Raw genomic sequence first — 17005 nt, forward strand, 5'->3', positions numbered from 1 at the left:
TTATACCAGCATCGCTGCAAACACATGAGTAATGCATTGTGCTACAGCATTATGACAGCTACAGTGTCACTAGGCAATAGGAATTTTTCAGCTCCTAATCTTACGGGACCACCGTTATATATGTGATCTGTTGACCAAAATGTGTTATGTGGTACATAACTGTATTTGAAAATAAGCATAGCTTCCTGGGTGAGGTGAAAGGGCAGGTCATGGCTGTATTTAGCTATGGCAGAACTAGACCCTGAGTCTGACTTGAAAAGGCCCAAGAGGGCCATGTGAAATTGAGATGGCTTCGCCCATCCTTGAAGATGTGGGGAGAGAGTTGTACAGTATTTCCCTTGGGGCCATGGAAAGGGCTGGGAGGACTTGCCCTGACTCTGTCCTTATGCACACAGTGTATTTGCCAACTCTTGGATGCTCTGGCTCTCAGCGGCAGCGGAGGTGTGAACTTGGCATCCCAGCTGGAAAATATTATGGACTTACTGTTCAAGCAGGCAAGTGCTGTGAGGCTAGAAGTGTCCTGGGCTTGCCCTTTCTCTCTTCCTTGGAGGCAATGGCTTCCCCAGACCAGGTCCCCACCTCCACATGGCATGGTGTCTTTCACATGGTGACCTTAGCCGTACACGTTTCTCACTTCCCAGGAGCAGGCAAATGCCTGGGTTTTGGGCACAGAGTGGGATATTCTCCATGAGGTAAGTTGGACACATGTTGTATGTTTCCTGGAGTGACAGGCCTTTGTTGCTCCCCATAAACTCTGGGAAAAGGGCAGAAGATTCAAACCACCCTGTCATGCCTGTGGAAAACGCCAGTCCTGTCACAGCCTGAAATAGGAAGAAGACTATCGAACATTTTGCAAAAGGGTGACACCTTCCATATGTTTAGTTGTTGGCCACTGTCTTCCTCCCTCTGGGGCTGGGAATGTAGGTTCCTAGGTTCTATTTCCCTGTCTTCCTTATGGCCAAGCAGCACATTTTTCATGGCTTCATTCCTCAGTTTCCCCATCCATGCCTAGAGGCCCTGGTTTCAGTCCTCCCAGGTCTGATGGCCTTGGTCTCCCTACAGATGAGTGAAAAAGTCAGCAACACAGACTCCTGTTCTGTGCAGAACCACAGCCTTGCCCTGAGGGCTTTCTGCATCCTGAGTAAGTTAACGCATGTCCCTACCTAGGAGAGAGAGAGAGAGAGAGAGAGAGAGAGAGAGAGAGAGAGAGAGAGAGTGTGTGTGTGTGTGTGTGTGTGTGTGTGTGTGGGTGTGTGTGTGTGTGTGTGTGTGTGTGTGTGGGTGTGTGTGTGGGTGTGTGTGGGTGTGTGTGTGTGTGGGTCTGGGTGTGTGTGTGTGTGTGTGGGTGGTGGTGGTGGTGGTGGTGGGATCCTCCATCCTCCTAGACAGGATGGCAAAGTAATTCACGTGAGCTTTGCCTGAAACTAAATGAATCTGAAAGGGCGTAGGCGGTGCTCCACCTGCACTGCTTTTGTTCCTGCTCCCTTCACCCGGGATTGACTTCCTTTCTGCTGTGGTGATCCCCAGCTCAGAAAGGTGATCACCTTTAATAATGCCAGCACTGAGGAGCACCCTGAGGAGCACGAGCGGTTTGCTGACGTATGGGAGGGCATGAGGTGGGGCAGGGGAGGGACGAGGCTTTGCTCAGGAAGAGCGTCTGGTGCTGTGTGTGGCATGTGGTAAATGCTGGACAAACACTTGGTTTTCTCTCTTCCTTCTTCCTTGCCCTGTTACAGTAGAGCCTAAGTTATCCAGCCCATGGCATTGCTGGTTTGCTGTGACTGTAATTTACTACTACTTATTTCCTGCCACTTAAACATGCCCCTGATTGTATTCACACCCTTCTGACAGCCAAATTATACAGTGATCAGATGACACTGTTAATACGAAACACCATGGAATCCGAGGATTCAGCCAAGGTAGTGTTAGCGCTTCAGGTCTTCAAGGAGGTGTTCCATGAAGGTGAGTGGGAGAGAGGCATGGTCCCCGGGCTCTAGGACTTGGTCTTTCCAAGATCTTTTGTCTCTGGAAGACAGTCCAGTAAAGTAGTTAAAAGCACAGTTTTAAACTCAAAGTAAACTCAGTGGGTTCACATTTTGGCTTTGCCTCTGACTAGTTGTGCAAACTTGGGCAAATTACTTCTAGTCTGTGCCTCTCTTTCCTCATTTGAAAAATAGAGGCAAAATTAATACCTACCTTAAGAGTTTTTAGTGAGGACTAAGTGAGAAAATGTATGAGAGGAATTTCGAACAGTGCCTGCTATGCAGTTAGTCTCATCGTGGTTTATCTCTGATTACTGCCTTGAAGAGTAGGCTTAACCTCCAGTCAAGTGCTTATGTTAAACCTTTGCTGTATGCTTAGCACAGTGCTAGGCACTGAGAAGACAAATTAAATAAGACAGTCCCTGCCCTCAAAGAGCTCGCTATTGGGTGGGGAAGATGAGGCTGTTCACGCAGTGAAATGACACAAGACCATGTGCCCCAAGCTGCTTAAGTGGGAGCACGGCAATGCATGGCAGGAGGTCAGGGAAGGGATTGGCCGTGGCAGCTGGGGTGGCATTCTGTAGGAGGTGGGACCAAGAGCAGGGAAGGAGATCTTGATAGATAATGGGTTAGGAGAGGGGATTCACACTGAAAGACAATGGTCAGAATTCCAAAGGTTGAGAGGAACAGAGGGTGGGGAAAACCTCTGGGCTGGACGGGCGGGGCGGTGTGGGCAGCCACGGGAGACCAGCGAGGGATGGGGCTCAAACACCAGCTGGAAGAAAGTGCTGCGGCACGTCCCTTCTCAGGCTGGGGGCAGCTGGAGTGATGATTTCAGTGAGGGGGAGGCTGAGAAATCTCTGGAGACTCCACCTGGCCTTCGAAGACCAGAACTGTACCAAGAATTCTTCCCACCTGTTTTTTGTTTCCCAGTGCCCAGAGGAGTAGGGAGGAGGCTGACCTCCTGCTGCATATCTGTGTTTTCTCTAGTGCCCCAGACAGAGAAGCTGAGGAGCGAGGTCATGAATTCAGTCATTGTCGCCATACAGGAGGACCGGAAACCAGTGAGCAGGAAGCCTGAATGTTTGTGCTGGGAGGGCGGTTACTTTCTTGAGACCTTGAAGTCGTGTAAAATGGGGGAGGGAGTGAAGTGGGGAATGCGGGAGAGAGGTGGGACCCCCTAAAGCCAATTCTGTCCTTAGACCTCTGTCTGTGGGCTACATTAGGGCTCTCCAAAGCCTACGAAGGGTTTGAAAAATGGACAGGTGGTTCCTACCTCTCTTTTTTGAGCCTTTTCTGTGGCACCTCCGGTGGGGACCTGGATCTCTAAATGACAGCAATTCGGCCCCTGAGAACTCATTGTTTGCCTGGGGAGAGAAAGCCCTCAAACATCATGTCTTGGGTGGGGTCTGAGAAGCTGTACTTTGGACAAGCTCTGCAGCCAGGGCTGGAGGCAGCAGAGGTTCCCAGCTCTGCTTCGTGTAGGACAGGGCAATGGGACAGCTTTCTCAGGGCAGTGGTCTTGAGAGACAGATAGAAGACAATGGCATCATCCCTAAAAACAAGGGCCCAAATCCCCAGAAGGTTAATGAGGAGACTGGGATCTTGAGGCTAAGCCCTCAGGGCCTGCTGGCCAGAACATGGGACCTTTCCTGGGCTTCTCCCCTTACCCAACACTCCTGCCGATTATACCATCTCTGGGGACATGAGGTGTGCTCACAGTTCTCCAGGAAGATGGTGGGAGCTGATGTGGGTTGGACCTTCAGGGCAGAGGACACAGTGGTCAGGCTCAGCCGCTGCTGGTCTGTGATGGCTACAGAGTCCATTAAATGGTCATGCTGGACTTGGAGTCAGGAGACCCCAGAAGACTCCTGAAGCTGCTGTGGCCCTCTGTCCTCACATGGTGGTCCCTGAGACCCCTTCCTGTCTTGCCACATGTTGGTCTGTGACCCACAGGTGCAGATGGCCCTCCTGAACTTCATCAATATGCTGGGCCAGTACGACTACCTGACCCTGCCCCAGGGGAACACCGTCATCAACTATCTCATCAAGCTCAGCGAGTCTGACCCCTCGGTGAGCAGGGGCCAGGCATGAGGGAGGGGACAGCAGTGGGAGCAAGGCTCAGGCCAGGGGGACGAGAGAGGGCAGGGTTAGGAGCAGAGGGAAGAAGAGGGGGACAGGCTGGAGTGACAGGGAGGGCTTGGGCATCTGAAACCCTGATCTGTGGCCAGGGGAATCCTTGGACCAGGAGGCCCAGCTAGTGTCAGTTTTAGATGTTAATTTTTCCTTTTCTTACTCCAGAATGAAGAGGACATCCAACTGATGTGTTCCAAAATCTTGCAGATGGTACACACAACTAGGGTCAAAGAGGCCCCCTCACTTCCTCCTCCCTGGCTCCCCAGACCACCGCTCTGACTCCCAGCTGGCCTCCTCCCCGTCCCCCTCCATCTGGCCCCTTTTACTGACTCCTCCACTCCTCCCACCCCCACCCGTTCACATGTGTGCGGGACCTGGGGCTCCTCTGAGAAGTGGCTCAGTGGAGCAGTGGACGGGCACTGGCTGCTGGATGGCAAGTCTGGAGGCCCGAGCGTGAGTCCCTCTGCCAGTTTCTGGCTGTGAAATCTTGAGCAAATGACTCTCTGGGCTGCACTCCTGCCCTCTGTAAAACAAGGGACGAGGATTCCGGAGGCTCCGGGGGCTGCTGTGTGGGTCAGAGGCAAGGGGAGCGCTGGGGGAGGGAGGGACAGCTGTGATTTACTGTCCTTCCCAGAGTCCCAGCGCTCTCTCTAGCAAGCTCTTTCTCCTGACCCTTCGTGTTTCTTCTATCTCTGGAATGTTCACCAGTGAAGGCGATCACAAGTCACACAATTCCAGACTCCAAGAAGCCCCTCTATCAATCAAGTCATTCCTAGTATAATTTTAATAAGGACCTTGGTTACATTTTACCAATATGGGGCAAAAAGAGAGCGAGAGCAAGCGAGTGAGTGAGAGAGAGCGAGAGAGAGCGAGCGAGCAAGAGAGAGAGAGAGAGAGAGACAATATGTATGGGGGCAGGGGCTGGGTACACAGGCCTCGTGTGCCCCTTTGGCTGGAGAACTTATGATTGGGGCTGATTTGGGCGTGGCCTTGAAGCCCTTGCCATTATCCCCTGCCAGGTGTCCTTGCCCAAACTGGTCACCTTGGCATGTCAGCCCAGCAACATCTTAGCCTTTGTGATCTTGAGTAAGACGGCCACGGAGCTAGCTCTGAGGGCCCGGTCCCTGGGCCAGGTCCCCTACCTCAGCAGCTTCCACCTCAGGCGTAAGTACCGGGGCAGGTACCCCACGGAGAGGCAGCAGCTGTGACACTCGGGCTGCCACAGGCGTGAAGTGTCGGGGTGGGGGGCCCGTGGGGAAGCGGGTGGAGGAGGGAGAGGCTGCAGACGGGAGCCTGGGCAGGATGGCGGGGGAGGCCGGGGATTGGGCAGTAGCATCAGCCATCACCCTCACAGTGGATGAAAAGGAGCCTCCTCTGGAAGAGGCCCCCTGAGATCCAGTTGCTTCCTGCCTTTAGTTCTCACTTGAAAACACTGGAGTGAAATGTAAAAACACTGTTGTTAATGACAGCTCGTGGGGGCCCAGACATTCCTGACCCTTTGTTCTTCCTCTGCCCCAACTCTGAGCCTCACTGTACTCACCCATCCCCGACCTCTAGTCCCAGTGGGGCTAGGGATGGGGTGAGGCATCCGTGCAGTACATGGCTCGTGGTCTTTTCTTCGAGCTGCAAATGCAATGGTCTGTTTCTAGGCTGAGTCAGGATGTCACGGGCCCTGGCACTGGCATCGGTGCTCCCTTCCTGCTTTGCCTTTTCTCCTCCTTTGAAATCCTGGTGGTGGGCTGCCTGTGGGGGCCGAGGATCAGGCACCCAGGGGCTTGCGCTGACTGTGTCCTCTTCGTTTATCCCCTCTCTAATGCAGCCACCCAGTTCATCTCCCCGCAGAGACTCCTGACCCATCTCATGGTAAGTGACGCCGGGGTGAATACGATGTCTCCATTCAACTGTCCATCTGCCCAGTGGTTCTGCAGATAGTTTGAATACTACTCTATTCCAGGCCTATGCTGGATATGGAATCGGGAGGTAGGGCCAGGATCATGGAAGCCCTGGGGAGAGGCAGCCCAGGCCAAAGAGCATGGAGAGGAGGGATCTGGGAGCATAGTGGTGGGCCTGGAGCGTGGGGAGAGGTCTCCTGTGCGGCCTCACGTGACCTTCTTTCTGTTGACCTTGGACAAGTCCCCATGCCTTTCTGGATATCCTTTTCTTATCAAGTACGTTTCAAGCTTCTCTCTTTGCCCAGCACTGTGACAGGTGTTATGAACACTCGGAGAGACAAGCTGTAAACCTGCCCTTGAGGGGCTCACCCATGGCTCAGTGTGATAGATACACTAACAGAGGAACACGCAGGGTGCAGTGGGGTCTTATAAGAGCAATGGGCTAACTTGGCCCTCAGTGGTCATGGAGGACGTCATGGAGGAGGTGACATTTGAGGGCGTTTTGGAGCACATGTTCATCAGGTGGAAAAGAATGGAGAGGGTCTAAGCTTCAGGGTCTAAGCTCTGCCGTTCTGTGGATTTGTCCTAATTTCCCTCCTTCTCTTCTCTTAAATCCTCTTCTCTGCCTTCTGTTTGCTTCTCCTGTTTCTCAGTTGTGTTCTCTGAAGCCCTACAGAGAAAAGAAGTTTGGAGTAAGTGCCCTAAGGCTACTCCATGCCTTACACCCTATCACCTCCCTGCACCCTGTTCTCAACTCGAACGTGGGCCAGCTGTGGATGAAGGAGATCCCTCCGATGCTGCAGATCCTAGATGGTGAGGGCTTGGTCGGGAGGGTGGAGGGATGGAGTAAGGGCAGCGGGGCTGACTCCAGAGGGATGGGTTCCTGAGGTGCGGGACGGACCGTCTTTGGGTGAGAACTGGCACCAGCCTCCCTGTAGCTCTGGAATGCTGCTTGAATGGGTCCGTGTTACGCACTGAGCAGATGTGCAGTCCAGAATTCTGTGGCGCCAGGGCTCCCAGACTGGCTGCTGTCCCTTTTGGGTGGAGGATCAGGGAACATGTGGGCTTCGGAACCCAGACCGAGGCTTGAATCCTTGCTCTGGACTGACCAGCTGTGTGTGTTTGACCTTTGGCAAGTCCCTCATGTCTTGGAGCCTGTGTAAAGTGGGGTTGCAGCTATCCTGCAGGATTGTGGAGAGAATGCATGAGATGATGGGCATATAGCCCCCAGCAGAGTGCTCCCATGTGGATTCTTCTCCCCGGGGGTCCCCATGCTGTGGTGGCTTCCCATTCACTTTCCTTCCCCAGAGCACTCTGAGAAGAGCCTGAGTCAGAAGGAGTGGGAGAGCAGGCTGCTCCAGGTGAGCCCTCCTGAGAGACACTTCACTCCACCTGGTGTGGCTGCCTCTTCAGGGTCCTTAGGGAAGAGAAGCCAGGGCCCTTCTGTGGCTGAGGCCACTATCGAGGGATCTCCCTGACCAAGGGAGCCCTTCTCTGGGCACCCTAGCCTCCTGATCCCCCATCAGAGTCTCTGACTACACCTAAGGCTCAGCCCGCGTTCCACGCTCTGAAGGCCCTACCTTCCGTGGACAGTAAGGAAAGAGCCCCAGCTGTGTGTCCTTGGGCGAGTTACCTAGTCTTCCTAGGCCTTAGCTTCTTTGCCTGTAAAATGGGAATGGTAACTCCTATTTCATAGAATTAAACAGGATGATGTAGGAGAGGGTCTTGTAAACTGGAAAGGGCCTCTTCACACAGGGAGCTGGCATCACCGTCATTGTCACTGGATTGTCATTCTCTAGTCCTGACTAGCCCCCTCCATGTACTCCATCTCTTCCCCTTTCTGAGCTTTCTCCATGTTTCAGACCGTGCCTGGTCTCTTGCTTCTTTCTTACCCCACTCCCCTGGGGCAGAAAAGCCCTTCCACTTTGTGGTCCTCTTCTCCCTTTCCCTACCTTAGTTTTCAAGCCAGTCACTAGCAGCCATCAATGATGACATCTGGCTGGAGCAATTGGCCACGGTCATCTTGGAGAAGATACGTTATTTCAGCAACAATGAGGAGAAGGTGGGTCTGTACGTGTGGCTGGGGTGGCAGTGGAGGCTGGTGCTAGCTGTGCCGGGTGGAGGAGGGCTGCGGGGACGCTCGTGGAGAACAGACCTGCGGGCAAACAAACCTGAGTTCCTGGTCCTGAGGAGTGGGGGGCAGGAGGGCAGGAGGCGGGGTGGTCACCCAGGACCAGCCGCGATGTGGAGTAGCTCCCATCTGCTGGGCATTTGAGGCTTTTTCGAGCTCTCTGCTGAGCCTCCCAGCTCTTCTGTTACAGAGCGGAGCTGGCACTTGGGTGCAGGGAAATGTTGTTCACCTTAGGGTCAGATTTACACAAAGTAATTCAAATAATATTTGAGGGCATACCACGGGTTAAGGACCATGCTGGACATGGGGAATACAGAGCTGAGCAAGAAGGGAAGGGTGCCTGCACCCACAGAGCTCCAGGTCTGTCGTGGTGAGGGCCTGGGTCCCGGCCGGCTGCTGTGGGCACTCCCAGTGCCAGTGTCTTAACCTCTGTGAGATTTTAGTCACCTTACTTGGGAAGTGGCAAAAATACTTCTGCACTTCCCAGGAGAGTTGATGAAGAACAAATAAGAGGACACCTGTGAAGATGCTTTGTAAACTCACAATGCTAAAGAATCCTGCAACTGTTACTATCCTTATTTCAAAGATGAAGAAACAGTTCCAGGGGGGTTTAAGCAAATTGTTGGTAGAACCCGCACTTGAATTCAGGTTTCTTGATTTCTAGTCTTGTTTTTCTGTCACTGAGCAACATTTTATTAGGGCTTAGGAGGGGTCTCCAGTCAAGAGGACTCATTTGCTCTCTAATTATTAACAAATACTTATGAAACACCCAGTATGTGCAAAGCTTGGATTAGGGATACAAAATGAAGCAAGCAGGAATTTCTGTCATACAAATTCAGTTATTAAAAATACATGCTAAGTGCCCACAGCACAGTAGACACTGTTAGGCCCAGGACACTCATGTAAAAGACATAGACTCCGCCTCCAGGAAACCATTGTCTGCTCCAGCAAATAGACCAGGAAATGGCAATTCAGAGGGGGACTGTCACCTGGCCTGTGGGTGCTGGACAGAGAAGCTTTCTTAGAGGTGGTCAAATGTCTTGGTTTGCTCAAGACTGTTCTGGCTTTTGCACTGAAAGCCTAGCATTCCAGGAAACCTCCCAGTTCTGGCCAAACAGGGAAGATTGGTTGCCCCATGGAGGAGTGAATAAGTCTGGGAAGATGAGCAGTCATTTGCCAGCTCAGCACAGAGGTAGCTGCCTTAGGTCAGGTATTGTAGCAGCAGAGCCTGAGAGAGGGATTTTCATGCAAGGGAAAGCTCTTGGGAGAAGCTGGGATAGAGGGAAGGAGGCAGGATAGGGAAGAGGAGAAGCTAAGCCGGGATGTAGTCTGAGCCCATGGGGAGCTCTGCATGTGAATGGCACCACAGAGCTCATCCTGCCTCAAGACAAGCGAGGGGGCTTCTGGACGTAGGCCCCCACCCCACCTCTCTGTCTGGAAGCCTCTGGATCCAGGCTTCCATGGTTGGTATAAGGCATGGGGGGAGACGGAGGAATGCAAGGAGGCCACAGTGAACCTGGGACAGTGCCCCCAAGAAGGCAGCAGGTGGGAAGTGTTCAGGATGGGGCCTGCAGCCAGACAAGGAGAAGGAGCCCTCAGGTCTGGATAGGCAGCAGCAGTGTCTGCTGGAGTGGGGAGAGGGTGCTCATAGAGAGGTCCCAGGGTGAGCTGGAACCAGGTCAGTGTTCAGGTGCCTGCTGTGTCTGGTGCTGTGCTGGGCTCCTGAGCTGTATTCTGTCCATGGGGTGGGGTTGGAGAGAGTCAGGAACTAACCTAACAAGTACATAAACAAGATCACCATTGGCTGTGACGAGGTTCCAAAGGAACAAATCAGGATGGTGAGCCGGAGAGGAACTGGGGAGGGCAGGGAAGGCTCATGAGCCGGTATCAGGATCAGACAGCATTTCCAAGAGCCCAGGTGGAGTGTGCCAGATGGAGGGCGCAGGACACATGGGGAGCCTGAGGCAGAAAGGGGAGGGACGTGGGAGTGGGAGGGAGTGTGGGAGGGCAGGGCGGCACACAGCGAGCAAGGGGAAAGGCCACGAAAATTCCAGGGCGGGAGAGAGAAGGTGTGCAAATGTACCTTTTCAATTATGCAACTTTGATTTAAAATTTGTGCAAAGTTACGGAACTGTTTTCATTTCTAGCTAGAAGGGGGAAGTGTGTGGGTCAGGGAAAGTTGCTTAGGGTAGGATGATCCCTACCAGAAGAGGCCAAGCAATTAGAAATGCAGCTTTCTCTCTGCTCTGGCTTGAGCTGCTGCCCTGTCAGACTGTTGTCTTATCCAGAACCCTCCCCGCCCCCAGACCAAGAGGGCTGGTGTGGGGGACAGGACAAGCGGGAAAGTGGCAGCTGTTTCCTTGGCTGCCCTGACCTCATTCCAGGCTGTGTAGGACCTTGCCCTCCACCTGTCCTAGGCTTTCCTGTATAAATTCTTTGGCTTCAACCTGCGGACCTCAAGGAGTCCAAAACTGGTGAAGACGATGCTCTCTTCCATCCTAGACACTGGCCATGAGGAGCTGCAGGAGAGGGAGGTGAGGCGGGGACAGTCGCAGTTTTAGATGGAGACAACGGGCAGCTGAAAGCTCAGGCCTGGCAAGTCAGAGCCCTTGGGGTGGAATCTCAGCTCTGCCGCCTACTAGCTGTGTGCCCTTGGGCGGGTACTGAACCTCGGCCATGGTGCCTTCCTCATAGGACGTTTTCCAAAAAGCTTTTTATTTTGAAAGAATTTCACACTTATAGAAAAAAAAAGTAAGAAGAATTTCTGTATACCTGTCTCCCAGATTCCCCAAACCTTAGCATTTTCCCATGTTTGCATTATTATTCTCTCTACGCATATATACATATTATTGTTTTCTTTTATGAATCACTTCAGGGAGTTGCAGCCTTGATGCTCATTTACCTCTGTATAGTTCAGTGTGCATTACCTAAAAACACAGATATTCTCTTATATAACCACAGTACAATGATCAAAATCAGGAAATTAACATTGCTACAGTACCATTATCTAATTTGCAGTTAGATAAAAAATTGCCAATTGTCCCACCAATGTTCTTTAGAGCAAAAGAAAAAAAAAAAAGTTTTCTGGTCCAGCATCTAATTCAGAACCAATAGTGCATTTAGTTGTCATTTCTCTTCAATCTTCTTTAACCCAGAAGAGTCCCTCAGTCTTTATCTTTCATGACCTTGACACTTTAAAGAAGTACAGACCATTTGTTTTGTAGAAGGGCCCTCCTTTTTGGTCTGTCTCATATTTCCTCACGATTAGATTCATCTTCTGTATTTTTGGTGGTCATACCACAGAAGAGATGTGTGTCACAGGGCAGCGTTGAGGATTAAAGATGTAAAAAGCTTGGAACAGCGCCTGGCTCAGCACTTGCAGGTGTGAGCTGCTGGTGGCGTTGATGTCAGGCCTTCATGCCCCTCTCCCCAGCGCCTCTCTCCAGCAGGGTTCTTAGAGCACCCTCTGTCACTATATTGGCTGGCATCGGTTATTTACTGAGTCAGAGTTGCAGGCAGTATTACTGGGGAGACAAGACATACAGAGGAAGGAAACAGCTACCTACACAGAAGAGCCTTATTAAAGGCTCCTTGGGTGGTCATTGAGATGCATAGCTGCTTAGGCTGGTGGGGACTAGCGTAGGAGGTCAGGAGGTTTCCCCATGTGACAATAATATTCGGAGCCAAGACTTAAGAGGAAGAACATTTAGGGCATGTCTTGAGAACTGTCGGTGGTCTGACTGGACTGGAATGCAGAGTGCTTTGACAGGGAAGTAAAGATGGCCCTCTGCCAGCACTTGGGGCAGACTGGAGGATACAGGGAAGAGGATGTCCAGGCTGGCTCCTGGATTTCCGACATGCTCAGTTGGGAGGAAAATGGTATCTTTCACTGAGAGGAGGAATCCCGAGAAAGGGGAAGATGATTCCTTCAACTTTTGACAGGTGGCTCGGGCACCCCTGGTATGGCAGAAGGCAACTTCCAGTGGCCATGTAGATCTGAAATTTAGATCTGGGCTGGACATCTAGGTTTGGGAGCCATTATATTTTCCCTGTCTGTAAAGTGGGATGATACTTGTACCTCACAGCTTTAGTGTGAAGACCCGTGAGCTAACTTGTGCAAGGCTGGCACAAGCTAAGTGCTAACGTGGCTAGGTTGTCGTGATGACAATGACCTGATGAGTGGAAGCCCATGGCTGAGGGAAGGCCCAAAAAGAAGGGCAGAACAGACCCCTTCTGATGCTCAGCTTGTCCTTGCTTTCTAACGAGGCCACAGCTTCCACTAATACCTCGTCCCTTCTTGAAGATCTGTATCCTGGGGCAACTGTTACTGTCCCCGTTCTCCTCCACTCTAACTCCTCTTGCTGCAAAATCTTAATGGTGGCCTCTGCCACAGAAGGGATAAAAAATTGTTCACCTGGCACCTACATCTCCGTGTTAGGCATTCCTTATCTCTGTTCTCAATTGTCCTTGTTGAGTGAGCTCTAGGGAAAGGCTTGGCTGACAAACACTCAAGTCAAAAGAACATGCTGTGAGGTGAAGTTCAAGACTGTCCCTGGTAGAAGTTAGCGAATCCTCAAGATTTCCTTTGCTCTTCCAGTTCCCAGTAGGTTGTCAGTTCCAAGGCCCACATTTCTAACTTTCAGACCCATCAGCCACTGGCAACATTTTCACGTGGTGTCATACCCCTGCGTCACACAACACGTCCAGAACTCTGCCTTCCTCTCTCCCCGGCCCAGACAAGCCCCTTTTTCCATCTCCCCACTTTGATCAGACTTATGCTGTCTCCCACTCTCCTAGATCAGAAGCCTTGGCACTGTCAATCCTCCCTCTTCCATCTCCTCTCCTCTCTCTAATTAGCCATTGGTCCTGTCGATAATGTGCCTTGGATTTGTCTTTCCCCTCCAATCCCACCTCAGAACAGCCCTTCTCTGAATTCCTAGTGCATTGAAGTCTTCTTTATGCTATAATGTAGGACCTGACAATCCTGAGATTTTGTAAATCTATGACTAATTTTTCATAATCAGGAATAATTTACTTTTCAAATTACTTCTTGTAAGGATGTTTGGTTCTCCATCTGGATTTTAAACAGTTCAAGCCCAAGGGACCAGATTTCCCTTCCCTTCTTTTCATCCCCTTTCCTCTCCTTTTCCCTCTCTGAGTCCCTGGCTCTGGTGCTTGGCTCACCCTAAGCTGTGGCGTGGGGTTGGGGCTGCCTCTGTTGCAGGGCATTGCCGAGGCACTCAGTATCGTGTCCCTGAGACACTTGGAGATAGTTCTGGACCAACTGCAAGAATATGGGACTGTACTCACCAACCAGCATGCATCCTCCATCCTCAAGCTGATGAAGGTGACAGCACTCCCAGGGGCTCTGCCGGCGAGCCACACAGAGCTGCCCAAGCATCCCCACCAGCCCAGCCTCCCCACCTCTCCGAGGCCTGTGACTTGTCTATAAAGCCGCCTCTCCCTCTCATCAACCTCGGGGAAGTTTTGCCCTCCCGTCCTTTCCTTCCCTCCCTCATGCCATGCTTCAGGCCCTGCTATCACCGGCCTCCCTCCCCCCAGTAAACCCAGTGTTCACCATTCTACAGCCCCACCTCTCCTTCTGGACTCTCTGGGCAACCTTGTCCTCTCTGAGCCTCCATGTCCTCGCCAGGCGAGGAGGATGAGCTGAGGAGAAGGCAAGTCTTCCCTTCCCCTACAGGAACATCAGCAGATGGAGTGGGGGCTGGTCTGCAAAACCATCTACCTGAGCTACAGCAAGATCATTTCACAGAACAAGAGAGCCGCCCTCCTGCACTTAGACGCCGTCCTGGCCGTGGTCCTGCAGCACTACCACCACTGCATCGTGGAAAAGGTACGCCCCTTGCTCCAGCTCGCCAGCACCCCCTCCCTTTCTCTCTCTTCCCCTCTGAGGAAAGGATGCCCAGCCTTGAATGCAGCTCAGGGGTGGGGCTCCTCCAGTAACTTCCTCTCCCACATTCCAATCTGTGAATTCCTGCTACTTTAGTCCTCTGACTGGCCCAAAGAGAGCACAGTAATTTTAGTTCTGTTGAAAAGTGTCCCCTCCCTGCTGACATGGCCTGTCACACGCGTCTGCACTCTTCTCCTGTGAAGGGAGGGGTGATGGCTCAATTTCCTACCACACTCATGTGGAGAAGCATTCGGGGGAGACAGAGGGAGCCCCACACAGCTCTCCTGCCTTTGCTGTTGGTCCAGGCGCGTGTCCCTAGGGTAGAGAGAACACACTCTTCCCACTCCCTGTCCGTGTCCCTCGTGGCTGGACGTCCTCAGGGTAGAACTCGCTCGGTGGAAAGACAGTATCTTGAGAGACAAGGAAGCTGGACCCATCCGAGCTTTAGAGTTATGTGAAAGCAGAGCTCCTGAAAGCGGTCGATGCGGGGGTGGGCCGTCCCCCTCAGGGGTGCCACAGGCTTTCCCTTTCCTGAACTGCCCTCAGAGGGCGGATGCAGGCCTCCATGCAGGGAAGGCTATGGCAGGCTTAGCTCCTCACCCCCGATGGTAGGTAGGTAGACTTCCCTGGCCCCAGGAGCATCCCTACGCTTGGAGGTCTCTGAGCATACCGGTTGGTTCAGGACAAGAACCTGAAGCTGTATTACCTGGACGCCCTGAGCCAGTTGACAAGCATCCTGGGCAGCCAGCCTGTGTCCTTGCGAAGCGAGATCCCCAACAAACTAAAACTTATAGCCTTCATGGCGGTAAGTGCCGCTCAGGAGGACGGAGGCAGAGAGGAGCAGGGAGGGAGGGTGGCCCCCTGGTAGGGCTCCTAGGCTGGGCCTGGGGGACAGAAGCCCAGACTGTCCAGTTTCCTTTTCCTGCCTTCGTTTTCCCTTTCCCATCCTCAGGATAGGGGTGAGTATGCAAGGCAGGTGTGGTTGGGAATGGGAGAGAGGAGCTGTCCTTCAGAGCCTGGTCACTGGAAGTCTCTGAAGGTCCTAGGTCCCACCTTTGTGTGAGGGAGGATGACCTGTGTGGGGAGGAAGACAAGAAAAAGGAGTTTGCGAACCTCCTGATCCTGGGTGTGCCGGGGCTTGTCACAGGAGCTGATCAGGGAGGAGCCGATGAACGGCATCTCCAGCTCCGTCAGGCAGAAGGCGATGGACATTGTCACCGATGTCAGGTAGTGGCGCCATCTACTCCAGCTGCCTTGCTCTGCTTCACCTCAGCTCCTTACTCCCCAGTCACTCCCCACCTCTCGTTTTCTTCTTTGCCTTCTAGTATAAGGGTCCCCAGGCAGTAGCACACATCTACTGGACAATGTCTGCCTCTCTGCCAAGATTTTTTGGGTGGCATTTTCTGGGCACTGGCAGAGACTGCCTTTCCCAGTGCCACATGTACCTGCTGTTGCTTTTGCTGCAGGCTTCCTTCTGCTTTCCGGGCTGTCCCTGACTAAACACGTCCACATCCTCTATTCCCTTAAAACATCTGGGGAACCAAAAAGTGATATGTCACCCAAAACATCAGGCACCGTGCTGTAATAGTGTGCCCGCTCTCTTTCTCTGAGCTCCTTTCTTTCCCTTCTTGGTCCTTTGGCCTCGCTGTCCCTTCCCCTTCCTCGGCTAGTTCCCTTTCCTCTCCATCTCCCTGCTTCTTGCTCCTGCCTGCCCCTCCTCTCCACCCTCTCTCTGTTCACACCTCTGCTTCACCCTGGGTCTTAGGAAGCTCAGGCCCCTCCTGGAGCCAAATGACAGGTCAGAGCTTCTTCAAACATGCTGCAAGAGCGTGCTCTGTCTGCCACCCTCAGAAGTCCTGCAGAAGGAAGCAGCCAGCCCCAAGGAGGGCCAGGCCAACATGGTAAGGAACTCTTGGTCAGTTGTCTCTTTGTTTTTATTTTTGAGTAGGTAAGAAGTATAGGCTGGCAGTTTTATGTAAGGATCGTCCACCTCCTTTAATAAAAATGACATCCCTGGAAGGAGGAGGACCTACTGTGGGGAAGGACCTGTTGCCCGGGCAGTCTGAGCTCTGCCCAGGATGAGCACAGCTCAGGGAGTGGGAAATGGAGGGGCCAGGGGGAAGCCGTGTTGTCAGGGGACTTCCAGTCCAGTAGGACAAACCGCACACCAGGCAGACATTTGTGTTCATGCAAAAGCAGCAGAGGAATTCATTCAAGTTGGAAGCAGGCCAGTGGCACCTGGAAATGTAGGGGAAAATGTGTGGGGCAGGATTTAGCAAGGTGGGCTTCCTGGGAGTCAGTTTGCTGAGCAGAGTGTAGCAGGAGGGGTGGGCTGAGGTCTCCACAACACTGTGGGTCCCTCTGCCCTCCCCAGGAGCTGTTCAGGGAGACCATGCATTCTCTCCGAAGGCTCATGGAAGCATTTATCACTGAGAAGCCCGATTGGATCCAGTACTGCTTGCAGGTCAGTGGGAAGGAAGCCTTGAAAGTTGGTGCATTGGTTTCTCAGGGCTCCTGTGACAAGGTACCACAACCACCCAGCTTGAAACAACAGAAATTTTTTCTCTCACAGTTGTGAAGGCTAGAAATCCAAAATCCAGGTGTTGGCAGGGTTGGTTCCTACTGGAGGCTCTGAGGGAGAGTCTATTCCATGGCTCTCTCCTGGCTTCTGGTTGTTCCTGGCAACCCTTGGCATTCTGTGCCTTCTAGACATGTTGCTCCAATCTCTGCCTCCATTTTCACATGGCATATTCTCCTGTGGTGGGGGGTGGCGGTTCTCTTTTTTTATTTTATTTTATTTTATTTTATTTTATTTTACTTCTCAATATGCATTGTAGTTGATTTTCATGCCCCTTTACCCGTTCCTCTCCACCCACTCCCCTCCTGGTGTTCTCTTATTAATAAGGACAGTGGTCATTTTCACCCTAATCCAATATGAATGGACCTTAACTTG

The sequence above is a fragment of the Cynocephalus volans genome, chromosome 1 (genome assembly GCF_027409185.1).
Source record: "Cynocephalus volans isolate mCynVol1 chromosome 1, mCynVol1.pri, whole genome shotgun sequence".
Classification (NCBI taxonomy): Eukaryota; Metazoa; Chordata; class Mammalia; order Dermoptera; family Cynocephalidae; genus Cynocephalus; species Cynocephalus volans.